This window comes from Triticum dicoccoides, chromosome 4A (assembly GCF_002162155.2).
Source record: "Triticum dicoccoides isolate Atlit2015 ecotype Zavitan chromosome 4A, WEW_v2.0, whole genome shotgun sequence".
NCBI classification, from domain to species: Eukaryota; Viridiplantae; Streptophyta; class Magnoliopsida; order Poales; family Poaceae; genus Triticum; species Triticum dicoccoides.
In genome coordinates, this window is record NC_041386.1 from 593021621 (window position 1) to 593041507 (window position 19887).

Below are 19887 nucleotides of genomic sequence, written 5' to 3' on the forward strand. Positions count from 1 at the left end.
ATCTGGCGAGGGGGATAGCTATCGAGAGGGAGGGGGATCGAGATCGAGTGTCCTCATGAATATTAAATAGTTTTTCATATGGAATATGAAAAAATATCATCAAATTTGAAAAAATATTCATGAATTCAAAAAGTGTCCATGAAATTTAAAAATATTCATGATATCAAAAAGTAAAAAAAAAGTGCCCATTACTAGTTTAAACTAGTAATGGCGCACTATGCAACGGTGCGCCATTAGTAGTTTTGCAAAAAAGTAAAAAATACAGTAGTGGCGCACTCTACGGCTAGTGCGCCATTAGTAGTTCTAACTACTAATGGCGCACTCTGCCCGGATGCGCCATTAGTATGTTTGAAAAAATAAAAAAAAACATTTTGTTACTAGTGGCGCACCATGTGCCTGGTGCGCCATTAGTGTCTTCCACACTAATGGCGCACCAACAAATGGTGTGCCATTAGTATATAGTAATGGCGCACCACATGTCTGGTGCGCCATTAGTGTCATTTCCATCTATAGCCCTTTTCCTAGTAGTGAGAATACTAACGAAAGCCGGGTCCAGATATTTGCCACAGAGCGTGCAACGATACGCCATACGCTTAAGCACGTTGCACTGTCCATTCTGCAATTCTTCAAGGGTTTTCTGAGTGTGTGCATCCATCTCTCCTTCGGAAATGTCCGCATAATCATGAGAATAAGGCTGCAAGTTCAAATTATGTATGATATAAGCTGCACCATTGTTTACAGTACCTAATATTCCCTAAGTTTCATACTGTAGTGCCTATAAATTATTTTTAAAGTAAATATTTATTAACTTTGAAAATTTAAGGAGAAAAAAGCAATATCTAATCCATATGAAAGCATAAATCATATGATGTACTTTTAAAAAAATTGTCAATAAACATGCACAACCTTTATGATGTCTGACTTTTAGCATAAAACCAAAACGCACTAAATTGTGGAGTGGATGAACCATTAATTTCTCGAAGATTGATTGAACAAATAATGATCATTACGTACTGATGATCAACATTATATTTAGAGCTAGATTCCATTATGCCAATTCACCAATGTATTGATGGTTTAATGATTAACCTCTAACCTTAAACTTGAAGACAAATCTAGGGTTAAAAAATTAAAATTACCGTAACAGAATTCCAGTCCATGTTGTGCATGTGCTGCTGCTTGTGATCGACGACGGAGTACTGCACCTCGTTGACACGATGCTTCTCTGGGTCGGACACCGAGTAATCCAAAGCTTTCTCGTGGTGATCCTGATCCATGCGATGGACGGCGACATCAGTGGTTAGCCCCGCAAGTCCACGATCTGTCACGACGGCGTCCATGTCAGGCCCCTCACGTCCATGGCCACGATCTGTCACGACGGCCAATCAACCTCCACGAGTGGATTTCATATCCGGCGGCAGGGAGGCGGGCGTGTGAGCGGCGGCGATGGTTTTAGAGCGTACCCTAGGGGAAGAGATGCGGGGAGTAATTGGTAGTTACCTACTATAGTGGAAATACTTATGAGAAAAATTGATTGGTCAGCGTTGGGCACCTTCAATGCAGCGACGCTTATTTAGGCGCTTAATTAGGATCCTGGAAAAAAATCACAAGCGTAGGCGCTTGGGGCAGGAGCTAGGAACTGGATTTTGTACATCTACGTGATGCAATCCAAAGATCGTGTCCGGGGTGGATTGGTTGGGGATTGAAAATTGTGTACATAAACCCTAATGCTCAAGACTTGTGAAAACATCAGATCAACTTGTCATCAAGTGATCTAGTATTACTTGGATCAACACCTTAGGCATCAAACTAGTGCATTTCCTTTTTGAGTCACCATCTTCCTTCTTGAAAACCACATGTACACACTCATCATGTATACCAAAACACATTAGAATCTGTTAATGAGCGCTCACAAGCTTAACTAGCTTCAAATGAACCTAGCCAATCAGGGTTTTATGCTACTTAATCTAAATGAGCCGATGATTAATGAGCACGAGTTTAACAAGCAGAGATGCCAAACCACACACCAATTAACATGTTCTACCTTAGTTCAACGCTTCCATAAATACAAAAGCAAGCACCACTTAGTAGTAGTGGTGCACATAGTTCGACCATAAACATTCACCAACAAAGTATAGCATAGGGTAGTACTTAGCATAGTTAAAACCAAAAGAGCATCAGTTCTAGCTGCGAGGGTGCGCACTTCCCTAAAGCCTCAAAGAAGCCTCATCAAGTACTCAGCATACGCGGCGTGCTTCACCCTGAAAGCGTAGCCATTCTTGATGCTGCCTTGGAATGTTCTGACTGCATGGTTGATGGTACTTCTCAGGTCGCCTTTCATCAGCTTGTTGCAGTAAGGGCATCCATAGCCCCCCCTTTCGATTCTTGGCCTGGCACGTTTCTCGAGCACACCACTGTCCATCTCCCTCACCTTCTGCCTCCTGTAGATCCTCTGGGTTTCTGGGTCGCTGTCGACATCGTCACTTAGGACCTACATGTAATACAAAATGTTGCGTAAGTATCTAATATGAGAATTCAGCAGGCACGAAGTCTATGAAACATAATGTAATTGATGACAGCGTAAAATATCTTCAAATGATGTTGAAAAAAATAAATGCATAACTTATTAGTTGCTACATAAGCAACTAAATGGGATAGTACCATATAGTAAAAAAGTGAAGGATCAACCATACATGTCGAAGAGAGCACTAGCATTGCCACATTTTGCCACACATTTTTCCCAAGCTTGCCTAAGGTTAGTTCATCAAAATGAGAGCCACAAGTTGGCAAGCCTAAGGGAACCTTGCCACACTTTTGTGTGTATGCCATGTGGGACCCAAGTGTGGCTTGCGTAAGGTGTGGCTGGAACCAAACACTCACTTAAGTTGGTCAAACTTGCCTAAGCTTAGGTATGGAAATCTTTGGCAAAGTTAGTCACAAACCAAACAGCCCTTTAGTGCAACAAAATTCACTTGTTACGTAAAAATGCATGAACTAATGATGTAACATGGCAGAGCAGCATACAGATGTACTAATGCAAAAAAAAAGACTTATAACTTACATGCATGACTAGATAAAATAGCTCGTGAGATGTATCTATTTAGGGTTAGAATTTTGTGTGCTTATGATGATGGATATTGAAAGTCCACATGTTATCGTCATGGAAGTTTCCCCTGTTGATCGATACCCCACCCATCAATGTTCCTGAACCATTCAACGTTCTAGGTAAAGTAGTTAATTATTATGAATTCTGACAATAAGTGATCCCAAATGTTGTACTTACAAAAAATGGTTTTTATCATTTATGCCACCAGTTGTGTCCCACAACTAAGTATCACCACTAGGAATTTCTACTGCTAAAAGCCATCGCTTCGTTAGACACATGCTCAAAAATGCCACTGCACATCATTATTGTGATATCAAACCTATCTTGACATGCTATAATGGCATCAATACCTATGGACCAACATGCCAGCTCTCCCTCTATCTCACTACAATAAAGTGTGGGCCCACTTGATCCCAACAGCGTTCTTATTTTCCTATAAAATTATTCACTTACTTACTCCTCACAAGTGGGGCCACACTTATCATTGTGAGATAGAGAGAACTGAAATGTGGGCCTGGGCTTTTTTTGTCATATTGGATGGTCAACAAGTTTTAAATGAAAATAACGATGTCGAATGGCATTATTGAGCAAACATCTAACGGAACGATGGCATTTCTGATACATCTAATGGCATTTCTGATACATCTAATGTCATTTTTGAGTAAGCATCTCACAAATCGATGCCATTTTTGAGCGGCTGTAACTTCTAAGGGAAAAACTGAGTAGTGGGATACAACTGGTGGCATAAATGATAAAAATCCTACAAAAGAACTAATTAAAACAACTCAAGCAAAACATTGATGATATCCAATTTCTTTCTAAAATAGCCATTGCTTAGAGATAATCAATGTTTAAAATCATTGCCACGGCCACTTATGGAATATTTAAACCAAAGATCGATCAAGTGCATCCAAACATGTACTCAACATTTTAATACCTTATTTGCCTTGTACTGACCAGAGAAAACCTAGGATATTACAAAATAAATAAATAAATAAAGGGGATAGATGACTAACCTCTTCTTTGTTCTCGTCGGCGACGACCACAGGTGGGGGCTAGGGAGGCAACAACCGCGGCAGACGAACACCCGGCTGAGGCTGAGGAGCCACCACCTGCTCTGGCAAAGAAGCCAGAGGAGCTGCCTGTTCCCGATTATTAGCAGAATAATTTATATAGGTCAAAAACTGACATATACATGCCTCAATAAATGTAATCTAGCTACACAGCTGCGGATCCAGGATTTCATACTTGGGTGTTCAAAAATTTATATTGCAAACTAAAACCACAATAATATTTTTCAAATGGAGGGAGTAATATCTAAATTTTTCATGTGAAAAGATTCTTAGTCCATCGTAATGATAGTATTGACATGAATGACAGAAAACGAAGATTATTTACTTCATGACCATACAATATGACATTTTCATAAACAAGGCATGGTGTTGTTATCCTTAAGTTGCAGAAAATATTTTCACAATCACCTACGTATGCAATTCAATTCCAAGGTCAAGCTACATATTTGTATTAGCACAGTCACCAAACCTAGGTGGATTTATTAGCAGAATAATTTATCTAGATCAAATATTGCCTATACCTGGCTCAACACATGTAACCTAGCTAGTTACCAAACACATCTACAGAATATAGATATGGAGTCCATCGATCAAAGATAAAAAGAAACCCTGGCCTTCCCCAAAAATAGACAAAAGGACTTACCAGAGCACACCTAGGATTTTACAAAAAAATTAAAGGAGATAGATGACTAACATCTTCTTTGTTGACATCGCCGACGACCACATGCTCGGGCACAGGAGGCGTCACCTGCTCCGTTTGAGGAGCCAGAGCAGCTACCTGGTCCCACATAAATAGCAGAATATTTTATATAGATCAAAAAATGTCATATACATGCCTAAACTAATGCAACCTAGCAACACAGCTTCAGATCCAGGATTTCAAACTTGGGTGTTCAAAAATTTATATTGCAAACCAAAACCACAACAATATTTTTCAAATGGCTGAGATCAAGTTGGCTTTTGAGTCCAAAAGGCATTCTTTTGCCTCTGCTTCTGTTACTCAAGAAATTAAAGAGTTAGGAGTAATATCTAAAATGTTCATGTGAAAATATTATTTTCCATCATACTGACAGTACAGACATGAATGACAGAAAATGAAGATTATTTAGTATGACATTTTCGTAAACAAGGCATGGTGTTGTTATCCTTTACTTGCAGAAAATATTATTTTGAAAATAAGCAACCAAATAATATATTTCAAGTAGGGATGATAGCAAGTCTAAAATATTAAAGCCTATGGTAATTGGACTCCATGAATCAAGCAATTGGTGTTGAGCAAATTGAACGACAAAAAACGTGTCTGCTGGATTAAGTGTGAGAGGCTAGTTTTATACAAATTGACATAAAGTTTAGTGCATAAAATACACCACTTTTAGTCCATTTAGCAATAAAAGAACCATATATAAGAAATTTCGGGCAAAAAGATTCGGGTGGTTGGTACATCTATCTTAAAATTTGGCATCAACACAATTTGGATGCACGAGAGCCATGGATCAGAGTGGTTGGTAGATCTTAAAAACAAGATAACCTATACAATGAGGAGCCGACCCCCACACCCATGCACCCATGTGGATCCGCCCTTGAAACCTACCGGATCTAACGAATCTAGGTACGGATTTCATAGACGGAAGAAAACAGAAACCCTAGCCATGCCCAAAAAGAGATAAGGGACTGAACAAGGAAACCTAGGATATTTCCTAAAATAGGACTGACCTCTTATTTGCCAGCGTCGCCGTCGACGTTGACCACGGGCTGCGGCAGAGGAGTCACCTGCTCCGGCGGAGGAGCCACCTACTCCGGCGTAGGTGACACCTGCACCGGAGCCTGGACGTGGTCGACGACGTCAAGGCCGCCCTGCTGCCGGCTGGACCCCTCGCCGACGGGGAGGGGTTTCTCTAGGTGCAGCTTCGCACCGCGCTTGGATGCTTCGTGCGCCATGGCATCTGATACGTCGTCGTCGTATCTATAATTTTTGATTGTTCCATGCCAATATTCTACAACTTTCATATACTTTTGGCAACTTTTTATACTATTTTTGGGACTAACATATTGATCTAGTGCCCAATGCCAGTTCCTGTTTGTTGCATGTTTTTTGTTTCACAGAAAACCCATACCAAACGGAATAAAAACTGTCAAAGATTTATTTTGGAATATTTATGAATTTTGGGAAGTGGAATCATCGCGAGACGGTGCCCGAGGGGGGCACGGGGTAGGGGGCGCGCCCCTGACCCTCGTGGCCACCCCGTAAGGCGGTTGGAGCCCTTCTTTCGCCGCAAGAAATCTAATATACAGATAGAGATCGTGTTAAAATTTCAGCCCAATCGGAGTTACGGATCTCCGGGAATATAAGAAACGGTGAAAGGGAAGAATCTGAGAACGCAGAAACAGAGAGAGACAGAGAGACAGATCCAATCTCGGAGGGGCTCTCGCCCCTCCCATGCCATGGAGGCCATGGAACAGAGGAGAAACCATTCTCCCATCTAGGGAGGAGATCAAGGAAGAATAAGAAGGAGGGGGGCTCTCTCCCCCTCGCTCCCGGTGGCGCCGGAATGCCGCCGGGGGCCATCATCATCACCGCGGTCTACACCAACACCTCCGCCATCTTCACCAACATCTCCATCACCTTCCCCCCCTCTATCTACAGCGGTCCACTCTCCCGCAACCCGCTGTACCCTCTACTTGAACATGGTGCTTTATGCTTCATATTATTATCCAATGATGTGTTGCCATCCTATGATGTCTGAGTAGATTTTCGTTGTCCTATCGGTGGTTGATGAATTGCTATGATTGATTTAATTTTCTTGTGGTTATCTTGATATCCTTTGGTGCCCATCATATGAGCGCGCGCGTGGATCACACCATAGGGTTAGTTGTATGTTGAGAGGACTATGTATTGGAGGGCAAGAGTGACAGAAGCTTCAGCCTAGCATAGAAATTGATGCATACGAGATTGAAGGGGGACCAATATATCTTAATGCTATGGTTGGGTTTTACCTTAATGAACATTAGTAGTTGCGGATGCTTGCTAATAGTTCCAATCATAAGTGCGTAGAATTCCATGTAAGGGATGACATGCTAGCAGTGGCCTCTCCCACATAATACTTGCTATCGGTCTAGTAAAGTTGTCAATTGCTTAGGGGCAATTTCGCAACTCCTACCACCACTTTTCCACACTCGCTATATTTACTTTATTGTTTCTTTACCTTAACAGCCCCTAGTTTTATTTTTGTGCTCTTTACTTTTTTGCAAGCCTTTCCGAAAACACCTACAAAGTACTTCTAGTTTCATACTTGTTCTAGGTAAAGCGAACGTCAAGCATGCGTAGAGTTGTATCGGTGGTCGATAGAACTTGAGGGAATATTTGTTCTACCTTTAGCTCCTCGTTGGGTTCGACACCCTTACTTATCGAAAACTGTTGCAATCCCCTATACTTGTGGGTTATCAAGACCTTTTTCTGGCGCCGTTGCCGGGGAGCAATAGCGTGGGGTGAATATTCTCGTGTGTGCTTGTTTGCTTTATCACTAAGTAATTTTTATTTGCTGTTCTTAGTTGTTTCCTATCTTCAGTTATGGGTAGGAAACGCAAAATACCAAAAAATTAGTTGTACCTATTGAACCAATGGTTGAAGAACCAATCAAAATCTATCACACTGCTGAAGCTTATTACTTGGATCATCTTCGATCCCTATGTGCTCGTGCTGAAACCCCAACTAGCTTAGTTGAGGGCAAATCTTTAGATGAGCATGCTTGTTATGTGCGACACCGTATATCTGAAAAAGGGAAATTATTATGGAGTCAAATTCAACATTTGCAATGCTATGCTTGGAATTTATGTGAATTATATGATTTTACTTGTTGTTCTGAAAACCCTAAGAAACACCTTCCCTACCAATGTGAGTTTATTGATAATGGAATCTTATCTTATTATGCTAAAGGTGTTTATAGTTACTATGATGTTCAACAAATTGAAGAATTTGTTGCTTTTGAGGGTGCTTATGAAATTGCTTCTTTGAGTGAAAAGTATGATGCTACTTTTCACAAATCTGAAATTTTTTGTATACTTAAATATTGCTATGATAATTATGCTTCTAATACCTATGTTAAACAATATATTGAGGAATACTCCGCTGTCCAAGAAGAGACTAATATTTTGCAGGAGTCTATGGAAGATGAAATTGATGACACTGTGAGCTCATTGGATGAAAAAGATGAGGAGGAGAGCGAAGAACAAAAGGAGGAAGAGCGGATTGATCACCTGTGCCCACCTTCTAATGAGAGTAACTCTTCAACTCATACATTGTTTAATTCCCCTTCGTGCTTACCGAAGGATGATTGCTATGATGACTATTATGATCCCATTGATTCTCTTGAAATATCCCTTTTTGATGATGCTTGCTATGCTTGTGGCCAAGATGCCAATATGAATTATGCTTATGGAGATGAACTTGCTATAGTTCCTTATGTTAAACATGAAATTGTTGCTATTGCACCCACGCATGTGTTGGGTAACGTAGCAGAAATTCAAAATTTTCCTACGTGTCACCAAGATCTATCTATGGAGAAACCAGCAACGAAGGGAAGGAGAGTGCATCTACATACCCTTGTAGATCGCTAAGCGGAAGCGTTCAAGAGAACGGGGTGGATGGAGTCGTACTCGTCGTGATCCAAATCACCGATGATCCTAGTGCCGAACGGACGGCACCTCCGTGTTCAACACACGTACAGCCCGGAGACGTCTCCTACGCCTTGATCCAGCAAGGGGAGAGGGAGAGGTTGAGGAAGACTCCATCCAGCAGCAACACAACGGCGTGGTGGTGGTGGAGGAGCGTGGTACTCCAGCAGGGCTTCGCCAAGCACCGCAAGAGACAAGGAGGGAGAGGGGTAGGGCTGCGCTAAGAAGGAGAGGAACTCGTGTGTCTTGCAGCCTCCAATACCTCAAGTATATATAGGGGAAGGGGAAGGGCTGCGCCCCCACCTAGGGTTCCCTCCCTAGGGGTGGCGGCAGCCCCCAGATCCCATCTGGGTGGCGGCCACAAGGGGGAGAGGGGGAGGCGCACCTGGGGTGGGCCTTAGGGCCCATCTGCCCTAGGGTTTGCCCCCCTTCCCTCTTGGAGGCGCCTTGGGCCTTGGTGGGGGGGCGCACCAGCCCACCTGGGGCTGGTCCCCTCCCACACTTGGCCCATGCAGCCCTCCGGGTCTTGTGGCCCCACTTGGTGGACCCCCGGACCCTCCCGGTGGTCCTGGTACGTTACCGATAAACCCCGAAACTTTTCCGGTGACCAAAACAGAACTTCCCATATATAAATCTTTACCTCCGGACCATTCCGGAACTCCTCGTGACGTCCGGGATCTCATCCGGGACTCCTAACAACATTCGGTAACCACATACAAACTTCCTTTATAACCCTAACGTCATCGAACCTTAAGTGTGTAGACCCTACGGGTTCGGGAACCATGCAGACATGACTGAGACGTTCTCCGGTCAATAACCAATAGCGGGATCTGGATACCCATGTTGGTTCCCACATGTTCCATGATGATCTCATTGGATGAACCACGATGTCGAGGATTTGATCAATCCCGTATACAATTCCCTTTGTCTAGCGGTATTGTACTTGCCTGAGATTCGATCGTCGGTATCCCGATACCTTGTTCAATCTTGTTACCGGCAAGTCTCTTTACTCGTTCTGTAACACATCATCCCGTGATCAACTCCTTGATCACATTGTGCACATTATGATGATGTCCTACCGAGTGGGCCTAGAGATACCTCTCCGTCACACGGAGTGACAAATCCCAGTCTCGATTCGTGCGAACCCAACAGACACTTTCGGAGATACCCGTAGTGCACCTTTATAGCCACCCAGTTACGTTGTGACGTTTGGCACACCCAAAGTATTCCTACGGTATCCGGGAGTTGCACAATCTCATGGTCTAAGGAAATGATACTTGACATTAGAAAAGCTTTAGCATGCGAACTACACGATCTTGTGCTATGCTTAGGATTGGGTCTTGTCCATCACATCATTCTTCTAATGATGTGATCCCGTTATCAATGACATCCAATGTCCATGGTTAGGAAAACGTAACCATCTATTGATCAACGAGCTATTCAACTAGAGGCTTACTAGGGACATGGTGTTGTCTATGTATCCACACATGTATCTGAGTTTCGTATCAATACAATTCTAGCATGGATAATAAACGATTATCATGAAAAAGGAAATATAATAATAATAACCAATTTATTATTGCCTCTAGGGCATATTTCAAACAGTCTCCCACTTGCACTAGAGTCAATAATCCAGTTCACATCGATATGTGATTAACACTCAAGGTCACATCCCCATGTGACTAACACCCAAAGAGTTCTGGGTTTGATCATGTTATGCTTGTGAGAGAGGTTTCAGTCAATGGGTCTGCAACATTCAGATCCATAGGTACTTCACAAATTTCTATGTCATCTTGTAGATGCAACTACTATGCTACATTTGGAGGCATTTCAAATAACTGTTCTACTTGGAGCTATTCTAAATTGTTGCTCCATTATACGTATCCGGTATCTCTACTCAGAGCTATCCGGATAGGTGTTAAGCTTGCATCGACGTAACTCTTTACGTCAAACTCTTTATCACCTCCATAACCGAGAAACATATCCTTATTCCTCTAAGGATAATTTAGACCGCTATCTGGTGATCTACTCCTAGATTACCTTTGTACCCTCTTGCCAGATATGTGGCAAGGCACACATCAGGTGCAGTACTTAGCATGGCATACCGTATAGAGCCTATGACAAAAGCATAGGGGACGACCTTCGTACTTCCTATTTCTTCTGCCGCGGTCGAGCTTTAAGTCTTAACTTCATACCTTACAACTCAGGCAAGAACTCCTTCTTTGACTGATCCATCTTGAACACCTTCAAGATCATGTCAAGGTATGTGCTCATTTGAAAGTACCATTAAGAGTTTTGATCTATCCTTATAGATCTTGATGCTCAATGTTCAAGTAGCTTAATCCAGGCTTTCCATTGAAAAACACTTTCAAATAACCCTATATGCTTTCTAGAAATCCTACGTCATTTCTGATCAACAATATGTCAACAACATATATTCATCAGAAATTCTATAGTGCTCCCACTCACTTCTTTGGAAATACAAGTTTCTCATAAACTTTGTATACACCCAAAATCTTTGATCATCTCATCAAAGCATACATCCCAACTCCGAGATGCTTACTCCAGTCCTTAGAAGGATTGCTGGAGCTTTGCATACTTATTAGCATCTTTCAGGATTGACAAAACCTTCCGGTTGTATCACATACAACCTTTCCTCAAGAAAATTGCCGAGGAAACAATGTTTGACATCCTTTCTGCAAGATTTCATAAATAATGCTAATATAATTCCAACAGACTCTTAGCATCGCTACGAGTGAGAAAGTCTCATCGTAGTCAACTCCTTGAACTTGTCGGAAAACATCTTAACGACAAGTCGAGCTTTCTTAATGGTGACATTTACCATCATTGTCCGTCTTCCTTTTAAAAATCCATCTGTACTCAACAGTCTTACGACCATCGAGCCGTTCTGCCAAAGTCTACACTTTGTTTTCATACATGGATCCTCTCTCGGATTTTATGGCCTCGAGCCATTTATCGGAATCCGGGCCCACCATCGCTTCTCCATAGCTCGTAGGTTCATAGTTGTCTAGCAACATGACTTCCAAGACATGATTACTGTACCACTCTGAAGCAGTACGCTTCCTTGTCACCCTACGAAGTACGGTAGTGACTTGATCCGAAGTTTCATGATCACTATCATAAGCTTCTACTTCAATTGGTGTAGGTGCCACAGGAACAACTCCCTGTGCCCTGCCACACACTAGTTGTAGAGACGGTTCAATAACCTCATCAAGTCTCCACCATCCTCCCACTCAATTATTTAGAGAGAAACTTTTCCTCGAGAAAGGACTCGATTCTAGAAACAATCCCTTATTGCTTTCGGATCTGAGACAGGAGGTATACCCAACTGTTTTTGGGTGTCCTATGAAGATGCATTTATCCGCTTTGGGTTCGAGCTTATCAGCCTGAAACTTTTTCACATAAGCGTCGCAGCCCCAAACTTTTAAGAAATGACAGCTTAGGTTTCTCTAAACCATAGTTCATACGGTGTCATCTCATCAGAATTACGTGGTGCCCTATTTAAAGTGAATGTGGTTGTCTCTAATGCCTAACCCATAAAATACCGTGGTAATTTGATAAGAGACATCATGGTATGCATCATATCCAATAGGGTGCAGTTATGATGTTCGGACACACCATCACACTATGGTGTTCCATGCTGTATTAGTTGTGAAACAATTTCCACAATGTCTTAATTCTGTGCCAAACTCGTAATTCAGATATTCATCTCTATGATCATATCATAGATATTTTATCCTCTTGTCACGACGATCTCTCACCTTCACCCTGAAATTACTTGAACCTTTCAAGTATTCAGACTCGTGATTCATTAAGTAAATATACTCAACATCTACTCAAATCATCTGTGAAGTAAGAACATAACGATATTCACTGCATGCCTCAGCACTCATTGGACTGCACACATCAAAATGTGTTACTTCCAACAAGTTGCTATCTTGTTCCATCTTACTGAAAACGAGGCTCTTTAGTCATCTTGCCCATGTGGTAAGATTTGCATATCTCAAGTGATTCAAAATCAAGTGAGTCCAAACGATCCATCTGCATGGAGTTTCTTCATGCGTATACACCAATAGACATGGTTCGCATGTCTCAAACTTTTCAAAAACGAGTGAGTCCAAAGATCCATCAACATGGAGCTTCTTCATGCGTTTCATACCAATATGACTTACATAGTAGTGCCACAAGTAAGTGATACTATCATTACTATCTTATACCTTTTGGCATGGAAAAATGTGTATCACTACGATCGAGATTCAATAAACCATTCCTTTAGGTGCAAGACCATTAAAGGTATTATTCAAATAAACAGAGTAACCATTATTCTCTTTAAATGAATAACCGCATTGCGATAGACATAATCCAATCATGTCTATGCTCAACACAAACACCAATCTCTATGGTAGAGGGAGCGTGCGATGCTTGATCACATCAAGCTTGGAAAAACTTCTAACACATATTGCTAGCTCACCTTTAGCTAGTCTCCGTTTACTCCACAGCCTTTTATTTCGAGTTTACTAACATTTAGCAACCAAATCGGTATCTAATACCATGGTGCTACTAGGAGTACTAGTAAAGTACACATTAACACAATGTACATCCAATATACTTCTATCGACCTTGCCAGCCTTCTCATCTACCAAGTATCTAGGGTAATTCTGCTCCAGTGGCTGTCCCCCTTATTACAAAAGCACTTAGTCTCGGGTTTGGGTTCAACCTTGGGTTTCTTCACTAGAGCAGCAGCTGATTTGCCGTTTCATGAAGTGTCCCTTCTTGCCCTTGCCCTTCTTGAAACTAGTGGTTTCACCAACCATCAACAATTGATGCTCCTTCTTGATTTCTACTTTTGTGGTGTCAAACATCACGAATATCTCAAGGATCATCATATATGTCCTCGATATATTATAGTTCATCACGAAGCTCTAGCAGCTTGGTGGTAATGACTTCGGAGAAACATCACTATCTCATCTGGAAGATTAACTCCCACTTGATTCAAATGATTATTGTACTCAGACAATCTGAGCACAAGCTCAACAATTGAGCTTTTCTCCCTTAGTTTGCAGGCTAAGAAAATCGTCGGAGGTCTTATACCTCTTGACGTGGGCACGAGCCTGAAATCCCAATTTCAGCCCTCGAAACATCTCATATGTTTCGCGACATTTCAAAACGTCTTCGGTGCCTCAACTCTAAACTGTTTAACTGAACTATCACGTAGTTATCAAAATGTGTATGTCAGATGTTCGCAACATCCACAAACAACGTTCGAGGTTCAGCACACTGAGCGGTGCATTAAGGACATAAGCCTTCTATGAAGCAATGAGGACAATCCTCAGTTTACGGACCTAGTCCGCATAGTTGCTACTACCAACTTTCAACTAATTTTTCTCTAGGAACATATCTAAACAGTAGAACTAAAGCGCGAGCTACGACATAATTTGCGAAGACCTTTTGCCTATGTTCAGGATAATTAAGTTCATCTTATGAACTCCCACTCAGATAGACATCCCTCTAGTCATCTAAGTGATTACATGATCCGAGTCAACTAGGACGTGTCCGATCATCACGTGAGATGGACTAGTCAACATCGGTGAACATCTTCATGTTGATCGTATCTACCATACGACTCATGCTCGACCTTTCGGTCTCTTGTGTTCCGAGGCCATGTCTGTACATGCTAGGCTCGTCAAGTCAACCTAAGTGTTTTGCATGTGTTCCGAGGCCATGTCTGTACATGCTAGGCTCGTCAACACCCGTTGTATTCGAACATTAGAATCTATCACACCCGATCATCACGTGGTGCTTCGAAACAACGAACTGTCGCAACGGTGACAGTTAGGGGGAACACTTTCTTGAAATTTTAATGAGGGATCATCTTATTTACTACCGTCGTCTAAGCAAATAAGATGTATAAACATGATAAACATCACATGCAATCAAATAGTGACATGATATGGCCAATATCATATTGCTCCTTTTGATCTCTATCTTCGGGGCTCCTTGATCATCATCGTCACTGGCATGACACCATGATCTCCATCATCATGATCTCCATCATCGTGTCTTCATGAAGTTGTCTCGCCAACTATTACTTCTACTACTATAGCTAACGGTTAGCAATAAAGTAAAGTAATTACATGACGTTTATGTTGACACACAGGTCATAAATAAATTAAGACAACTCCTATGGCTCCTGCCGGCTGTCATACTCATCGACATGCAAGTCGTGATTCCTATTACAAGAACATGATCATCTCATACATCACATATATCATTCATCACATCCTTTGGCCATATCACATCACATAGCATACCCTGCAAAAACAAGTTAGACGTCCTCTAATTGTTGTTTGCATGTTTTACGTGGCTGCTATGGGTTTCTAGCAAGAACGTTTCTTACCTACGCAAAAACCACAACGTGATATGCCAATTGATATTTACCCTTCATAAGGACCCTTTTCATCGAATCCGGTCCGACTAAAGTGGGAGAGACAGACACCCGCTAGCCACCTTATGCAACTAGTGCATGTCAGTTGGTGGAACCAGTCTCACGTAAGAGTACGTGTAAGGTCGGTCCGGGCCGCTTCATCCCACAATGCCGCCGAATCAAGATTGGACTAGTAACGGTAAGCATATTGAACAAAATCAACGCCCACAACTACTTTGTGTTCTACTCGTGCATAGAATCTACGCAATAGACCTAGCTCATGATGCCACTGTTGGGTAACGTAGCAGAAATTCAAAATTTTCCTACGTGTCACCAAGATCTATTTATGGAGAAACCAGCAACAAAGGGAAGGAGAGTGCATCTACATAGCCTTGTAGATCACTAAGCGGAAGCGTTCAAGAGAACGGGGTTGATGGAGTCGTACTCGTCGTGATCCAAATCACCGATGATCCTAGTGCCGAACGGACGGCACCTCCGTGTTCAACACACGTACAGCCCGGAGACGTCTCCTACGCCTTGATCCAGCAAGGGGAGAGGGAGAGGTTGAGGAATACTCCATCCAGCAGCAGCACAACGGCATGGTGGTGGTGGAGGAGCGTGGTACTCCAGCAGGGCTTCGCCAAGCACCGCAAGAGACAAGGAGGGAGAGGGGTAGGGCTGCGCCAAGAAGGAGAGGAACTCGTGTGTCTTGCAGCCTCCAATACCTCAAGTATATATAGGGGAAGGGGAGGGGTTGCGCCCCCACCTAGGGTTCCCTCCCTAGGGGTGGCGGCAGCCCCCAGATCCCATCTGGGTGGCGGCCACAAGGGGGAGAGGGGGAGGCGCACCTGGGGTGGGCCTTAGGGCCCATCTGCCCTAGGGTTTGCCCCCCTTCCCTCTTGGAGGCGCCTTGGGCCTTGGTGGGGGGGCGCAACAGCCAACCTGGGGCTGGTCCCCTCTCACACTTGGCCCATGCAGCCCTCCGGGGCTTGTGGCCCCACTTGGTGGACCCCCGGGACCCTCCCGGTGGTTCCGGTACGTTACCGATAAACCCCGAAACTTTTCCGGTGACCAAAACAGGACTTCCCATATATAAATCTTTACCTCCGGACCATTCCGGAACTCCTCGTGACGTCCAGGATCTCATCCGGGACTCCGAACAACATTCGGTAACCACATACAAACTTCCTTTATAACCCTAGCGTCATCGAACCTTAAGTGTGTAGACCCTACGGGTTCGGGAACCATGCAGACATGACCGAGACGTTCTCCGGTCAATAACCAACAGCGGGATCTGGATACCCATGTTGGTTCCCACATGTTCCATGATGATCTCATCGGATGAACCACGATGTCGAGGATTCGATCAATCCCGTATACAATTCCCTTTGTCTAGCGGTATTGTACTTGCCCGAGATTCGATCGTCGGTATCCCGATACCTTGTTCAATCTCGTTACCGGCAAGTCTCTTTACTCGTTCCGTAACACATCATCCCGTGATCAACTCCTTGATCACATTGTGCACATTATGATGATGTCCTACCGAGTGGGCCCAGAGATACCTCTCCGTCACACGGAGTGACAAATCCCAGTCTCGATTCGTGCCAACCCAACAGACACTTTCGGAGATACCCGTAGTGCACCTTTATAGCCACCCAGTTACGTTGTGACGTTTGGCACACCCAAAGTATTCCTACGGTATCCGGGAGTTGCACAATCTCATGGTCTAAGGAAATGATACTTGACATTAGAAAAGCTTTAGCATGCGAACTACACGATCTTGTGCTATGCTTAGGACTGGGTCTTGTCCATCACATCATTCTTCTAATGATGTGATCCCGTTATCAATGACATCCAATGTCCATGGTTAGGAAACCGTAACCATCTATTGATCAACGAGCTAGTCAACTAGAGGCTTACTAGGGACATGGTGTTGTCTATGTATCCACACATGTATCTGAGTTTCCTATCAATACAATTCTAGCATGGATAATAAACGATTATCATGAACAAGGAAATATAATAATAATAATAACCAATTTATTATTGTCTCTAGGGCATATTTCCAACAGCATGATAGTCCTATTATCTTTTTGAATTCTCCCAACTACACTTTATCGGAGAAGTTTGCACTTATTAAGGATTATATTGATGGGTTGCCTTTTACCGTTGCACATGATGATTTTGATAGATATAATTTGCATGTGCTTGCTGCTCCTACTTGCAATTATTATGAGAGAGGAACTATATCTCCACCTCTCTATGTTTCCAATATGATAAAATTGCAAGAAACTGTTTATACTATGCATTGGCCTTTACTATGTGTGCATGAATTGTTCTTTTATGACATGCCAATGCATAGGAAGAGAGTTAGACTTCGTCATTACATGATATATGTTACCTTGTGCTCACCACTAAATTACAAATCATTGTTAATTAAAATTGGCTTTGATATACCTTGGGATCCGGGTGGATCCATTACTTGAGCACTATATGCCTAGCTTAATGGCTTTAAAGAAAGCGCTGCCAGGGAGACAACCCGGAAGTTTTAGAGAGTCATTTATTTCTGTTGAGTGCTTTTATATATTTTAAAAACAACAAAAATAAAGAGGGGAACCCAAAACTTTTTCAAAAAGGAAAGCGAAAGTGAGAAAGACAAGCATTGTTGAAGTGGGAGCTAGCCTTGAACTTTGTTCATTCTCATGGAAGCTTTGTGAATCTTGATTACAGAAACTTTTCAATAAAAATAATTATCCCCTTGTACAATTTCATTGTATTATAAAAATAATGTGCCAATGTTTGCCTTTAGGATGTTTACATTTGCTTGATGGTTTGTACGGTGCATGACAGAAACTTTGGCTGTAGTGAGCGATTTTACATTTTTAGCTGGAACATCAAATGGTTCTGATTCTTTTTGCACTGTCTTCCCATACAAATTTTTTATTTTTCCTAATTTTGGTAGAATTTTTCAAGTAACAGAAGTATGGTGAATGTTCAGATTATTACAGACTGTTCTGTTTTAGACAGATTCTGTTTTTGATGCATAGTTTGCTTATTTTGATGAAACTATCAATTTATATTAGTGGATTAAGCCATGAAAAAGTTATATTACAGTATACACAATGCAAAAACAAAATATGAATTGGTTTTCAACAGTACTTAGAGTAGTGATTTGCTTTATTATACTAACGGATCTTACCGAGTTTTCTGTTGAAGTTTTGTGTGGATGAAGTGTTCGATGATTGAGAAGGTCTCGATGTGAGAAGAAGGAAGAGAGGCAAGAGCTCAATATTGGGGATGCCCGAGGCACCCCAAGTAAATATTCAAGGAGACTCAAGCGTCTAAGCTTGGGGATGTTGGGGAGGCATCCCCTCTTTCTTCAACAAGTATCGGTATGTTTTCGGATTCGTTTCGTTCATGTGATATGTGCAATCTTGGAGTGTCTTTTGCATTTAGTTTTCATCTTTCTTTTATGCACCATGCTGGTATGAGATAGTCCTTGTTTGATTTATAGAATGATCTATGCACTTCACTTATATCTTTTGAGTATGGCTTTATAGAATGCTTCTTGTGCTTCATTTATATCATTTGAAGTTTGGATTGCCTGTTTCTCTTTACATAGACAACCGCCATTTGTAGAATGCTCTTTTGCTTCACCTATATTTGTTAGAGCGTGGGCATATCTTTTGTACAAAGAACTAAACTCTCTTTCTTCACTTATATCTATTTAGAGAGATGACAGGAATTGGCCATTCACATGGTTAGTCATAAAATCCTACATAAAACTTGTAGATCACTGAATATGATGTGTTTGATTCCTTGCAATACTTTTGCGATATAAAGATGGTGATATTAGAGTCATGCTAGTGGGTAGTTGTGGATTGTAGAAATACTTGTGTTGAGGTTTGTTATTCCCGTAGCATGCACGTATGGTGAACCGTTATGTAACGAAGTCGGAGCATGAGGTGTTTATTGATTGTCTTCCTTATGAGTGGCGATCGGGGACGAGCGATGGTCTTTTCCTACCAATCTATCCCCCTAGGAGCATGTGCGTAGTACTTTGTTTCGATGACTAATATATTTTTGCAATAAGTATGTGAGTTCTTTATGACTAATGTTGAGTCCATGGATTATACACACTCTCACCCTTCCATCATTGCTAGCCTCTCTAGTACCGCACAACTTTCGCCGGTACCATAAACCCACCATATACCTTTCTCAAAACAGCCACCATACCTACCTATTATGGCATTTCCATAGCCATTCCGAGATATATTGCCATGCAACTTCCATCATCATCATATACATGACTTGAGCGTTCATTGTCATATTGCTTTGCATGATTGTAAGATAGCTAGCATGATGTTTTCATGGCTTGTCCGTTTTTTGATATCATTGCTACGCTAGATCATTGCACATCCCGGTACACCGCCGGAGGCATTCATATAGAGTCATATCTTTGTTCTATTATCGAGTTGTAATATTGAGTTGTAAGTAAATAAAAGTGTGATGATCATCATTATTAGAGCATTGCCCCAGTGAGGAAAGGATGATAGAGACTATGATTCCCCCATAAGTTGGGATGAGACTCC